The 4,794-nt window shown below is 45.5% G+C and overlaps 1 protein-coding gene across 3 annotated transcripts in view; it reads left to right on the top strand.

The window, feature by feature from the left end:
- The first annotated feature begins 2,876 nt into the window (after positions 1–2,876).
- The window catches only part of Slc25a19 (solute carrier family 25 (mitochondrial thiamine pyrophosphate carrier), member 19), a 26,063-nt gene continuing 24,145 nt past the window's right edge, over positions 2,877–4,794 (top strand). For 2 of the 3 annotated variants that reach the window (XM_005412292.2, XM_013508653.1), the window contains exon 1: positions 2,877–2,962. The gene's annotated coding sequence lies outside the window, so the exon portion shown is untranslated. The remainder of the gene's footprint in view (positions 2,963–4,794) is intronic. The other variant, XM_005412291.2, reaches the window with a different exon arrangement.

Genomic DNA, 4,794 nt, shown 5'->3' with positions numbered 1-4,794 from the left:
TGCCTGTAATGCCAGCAGGCTGAGGCAGGCTGAGGCAGAATCGTTGTGAGTTCAAGGCCAGCTTGGACTACATAGTGAGACTGTCTCAAAAAAACAAAAACAAACAAAACTTCTGCTGTTTGAAAGACACAGAGTAAAAAAACAATGCACAAAGTGAGAGACAATACAGTCATACCTTGGTGCTCAACTGTCAAATTTGGTCCTCAACACATTTTGACATGAAAATTTTGTCCAGGTATTCATTAATCATTGTATGGTACTGGACATGCAAACTAGAAACTGGTGTTGATTGCCTCCTGACTCGACCCTTTCCAGCTGAATTGATTTGGTACTGTGCTTGTTTTTTAGTATTCGTTATGCCTCTTAGAACTAATTAAGGACAAGGACCAAGGTCCCACTGTCTGTGCATATATTCACATAAAGGAGCTTTAAAAAAAAAAAAAAAGGAAAGAGAAGATACTGCAACAGATCTGGGTGTGGTGGTGCAAGCCTGTAATCCAAGCACTCAGGAAGCTGAGGCAGGAGGATCATGAGTTCAAGGACAGTCTGAAGAACATAAGGACACACTGTCACAAAAACCAAAAAGAGAAAGAAAGTAGGAAGAGAAGGAAGGTGGGAGGGAAGGCTGAAAGGTTGCAAGTAAAAAGGAACAGGGAAACCATAAATTTAAAAATATTTAAGTGTTCCAGGTGTGGTAGTACACACCTGTGATCCCAGCACCCGGGAGGCTGAGGCAGGAAGATCACTGTGAGTTCAAAGCCAGCCTGTACTACATAGTGAGACCCTGTTTCAAAAAACAAAAACAAAAAAAAATTAAGTAATATATTAATCAGTTGCAACATACAATTTAGACTTCAATTCAAACTCTTCTTAAAGAGATTTATATGTCAATCAGGAAATGTAAACACTAATTCCATATTTGATATTATAATTATTGTTGATTTTGGTAGGAGTGATAGATTATGGGTATGTTTTATTTATTTACTTATTTAAAATCTTTTTGAGACAGGGTTTCAATATGCAGTTCAGGCTACACTTTAACTCACTTTACAGCCCCGGCTGGCCTCAAACTCACAGAGATCCTCTTGCCTCAGCCTCCTGAATGCTGGGATTATAGGCATGGGCCATCATGCCTGGTTTGTGGTATGTTTTAAACAGGGTAATGTTTTTGTAAATTTTTATTTTCCTTTTTTTTGAGATTGTTTACTATGTAATCCAGGCTGGCCTTGAAACTTGGCATCCTCCTGCCTCAGCCTCCCAAGTACTGGGATTACATGCACAGGCCACCCCACCTGCTGCAATACTTGTTTTTTAGAGGTAGCTACTGAAATGTTAACTAGTGAAATTGACTGTCTGCTGTTTACTTCAAAACAGTGTCGGGGACAGTCCGAGGTAGGCGCAGGTACAAAGGAAATAAGCTTGACGGTGAGTTGGTAAGAGAACCAGTGACCAGATGGAGTTTGATAGGCTACTCTCCCTGCTTTTGCACATGTTTGACAATTTGCACACACACACACACAAAAAATGCTTTAAAGCTGTAGGCAAGAATTACCTTTCTCTAATATAAAAATGCAATTAATCTGATTTTTAAAAATGCAATTAAATGCCAAGTGAGGTGGTGCATATTTATCAACCAGGCACGTCTCAAAAGGCTGAGGCAGATTTCAAGCTGGAGGACAGCCTGAGCAACTTTTTTTCTTTTTTGAGGCAGGGTCTCACTGTGCATTTCAGGCTGGCCTTGGACTCACAGTGTAGCCCAGGCTGGCCTAAAACTCAAGGTGATCTTCCTATCTCAGCCTCCGGTGTGCTGAGATTCCTGGGGTGTACCACCGTACCTGGCTCAGCCTTGGCAATTTAGCAAGACCCTATTTCAAAGTAAAATAAAAAGGGCTCAAGGTGTAATTTAATGGTAGCCGTTGCCTAGCATGTTTGAGGTCTTTGGTTCAATTCCCAGCTCTGAAACAAGAAAAAACAAACATGGAAAAAATCCTCTCAATTAAAAAAGAAAGGAGAAAGTACTATCTTGCAACCCTGATGCTAGTGTACCAGAAACCCTCAGGAGTCATTTCCCTTTCTTTTCTACATTTTCTGTGTCTATATATTTATGTACTTATTTGAGGCAAGGTTTCGATATGCAGTTCAGGCTGGCCTTGAACTCACTTTGTAGCCCATGCTGGCCTCGAACTCACAGCAATCTTCCTGCCTCAGCCTCCTCAGTGCTGGGATTACAGGCATGCGCCACTACACCCGGTTAATAATATTCTCATAACATCAATTTACATATAGTAAACTTTAGCTCGGGAGGCTGAAGCAGGAGGATCATTTCAAGTTCTAGATCAGCCTGGGCTACAAAGTGAGCTCAAGGTCAGCCTGAACTGCACAGCACAGACCCCGTCTCAAAAAAAAAAAACTTTAGGAGTAAAAACTCCCTCTGTACATTCTGACCAAGAGCCCATCTATTTTATTCCTCTGTCCTCCAGGATTTTGGTAGGCCTCCCGCCATCGTTTCCAATTTTAGATCACTGTATCTGGATTCCGGGACTAAGAAGATCAAAATCAGCACGCCCTATCCTTCCACACCCCGCAGGGTAATTTCCGACCCACACATCAATGAGCCCACGGACCATGAAGGTGGTGACCTTCCGCCTTTGTGACCCGCCTCCTTTGGAAGCGCCAGGAACTTGCGCGCTCTCTCGCACCAAGAGACTACATCTCCCAGAAAACCTTTGCGCGTTGTGGGCGGGGTTAGTAGCGGAAGACTACATTACCCATTGACCCCCCTGCGGGAGGCAGTCGTTATACCTCGATCGTACAGCATTGGTCCACTTTCTTTCGGAATCGCAGCGATGATTGGTCCAAACGGCCGTCAGTTACCTCGAAGGACAGTGAAATTTTGCCATTACATTGCGTGAAGAGGGCGGGGTGGCAGAGTTTACGCATCTGGGAAGCGCCCGCGGAGTCGGTGAGTGACCTCTACTTACGTTCTCTTCGCAACCTTCTGGGGGACTTGCATCCTCGCTCCCTGGGACGAACCTCCGGGAATGCACACTCGCAGGGATTCACATGGGGTGGGGCTTGTACGTCTTGTGGCACCCAGACCCGAGCGGCATCTTCAGGCACGCCTGAGGCAAAACTCTGCGCACACGCACCCGGACACCTGCACGCACCGTCGCCCGCGCTTCCGGACGTGGGGAGGAACACACGCCCCGGGGCACACTGCGTCCGCGCGGGCCGTCCGCTGAGCACGTGGGCACCCGGCGCTCACCGCGGGGCACCTGTGGCCCCGACCCTGGGGTCTTCCGCGGGAAAGAGGCGGGGACGGTGTTCGCGACCCGTGCAGAGCATAAGGGGAGTTTTAAAAAGGAGACGGCCGGGCTTGGTGGCGCGGCACGCCTGTAATCCCAGCACTTGGGAGGCTGAGGCAGGAGGATCGTTGCGTGTTCGAGACCAGCCTGGGCTACAAAGTGAGCTCAAGGCCAACCTGACTGCATAGCCAGACCCTGTCTCAAAAAGACTGACTGAGCTGGGCGTGGTGGTTCACGCCTGGAGGCCGAGGCAGGAGGACTGCTGTGAGTTCGAGACCAGCCTGAAGTGCATAGCGAAACCCTGTCTCAAAAAGACAAAAATAAATAAATAGATAAATAAAATGATAAATAAATACCAAAAAAGAAAAAAGAAAGAGTAACTAAATAAAATAATAATAATAAATAAAAGAGGGGGTGACGGCGGGGAGCGGGTGAAAGCGAACTCTCAGTGGCATGGGGCCCACCTTCCTCTCGCACCCAGGCTGTGTCATGCATGTAGTCAGATTTCTTTTTTATTTTATATGTTAAATGATTGATACATGATGATTTCGAACTGGCAGGAAAAAGTGTGTGTGTGTGTATAGATATATAAGTATATATAATGATATATACGTGTAATATATAAAAAAATATATAAATGATATAAAAAGAATTTGTACTTTATTGTTTTTTCTGCAAAAAACTCTTTAAGATGTGTATGACTTTTTACCTTTTGTACACTTGCCACATATTTTATCTTGCCTAATCCATTTAGTGGTCTGTGCCAGGCAGGGCAGTCATCATTCCTACTTTTCAGAAGAGAAAACCAAGCCCTTGTTAAGCCCAAGGTGCATTCCAGAGGCAGAACTCAAGCTTTTTGATCCGAGCTCTAAGGATATGTCCTTATGGAGAGCTGCTTATTTATAGAAATTGCACACAACCAGACCGCCCACCGCCCTTCGCCTCTTGTGGAAGTTGTGCAGTTACAGGGTGGCCTTCCAGTTTCTTTCCGGAGCTCAGCGGTAGGCAAGCACCACTGAGCTATAACCCCGGCCCCAACCAACCAGTTTGGTATTTAGAAGAGCCTGGTATCCTCCGCTCCTCTTGAAACAGCTGGGCCACCTGGCACTTGCACCTGCTCCTCCTTCCCTTCTGGACCACAGGAAACTGACACTGCTCAGAGGGACCTGAGTATTCCCTAGTGAACTGAGAGGTTTTAGCCTCTATCTGCCATGCTATACTTAGACTCCTCTAAAGGTACCTTAATCATGGAACAGGGGAGTGGAGGGTGTTATTATATAGGCAGTGACCTCTCTGTTCCTATAAGCACTAAGTTCATCCTAAAGTCCCTTTTAAAACCATCTTATATTTAGCCAGACATGATGGCCCATACTTGTAATCAAAATCAAAAAACCAGGCTGGGTGTGTAGCTCAGTGGAAAAACCCCGCATTCAACCCCCCGTGCTACAATCAATCAATCAACCAACCAGTTTTTGTTTTTGTTTTTTGG

The sequence above is a fragment of the Chinchilla lanigera genome, unplaced genomic scaffold (assembly GCF_000276665.1).
Source record: "Chinchilla lanigera isolate Chin_1 unplaced genomic scaffold, ChiLan1.0 scaffold00152, whole genome shotgun sequence".
Taxonomy (NCBI): Eukaryota; Metazoa; Chordata; class Mammalia; order Rodentia; family Chinchillidae; genus Chinchilla; species Chinchilla lanigera.
Note: the sequence above shows the minus strand (reverse complement) of the source record. Positions and strands in the feature narration are given on the sequence as shown.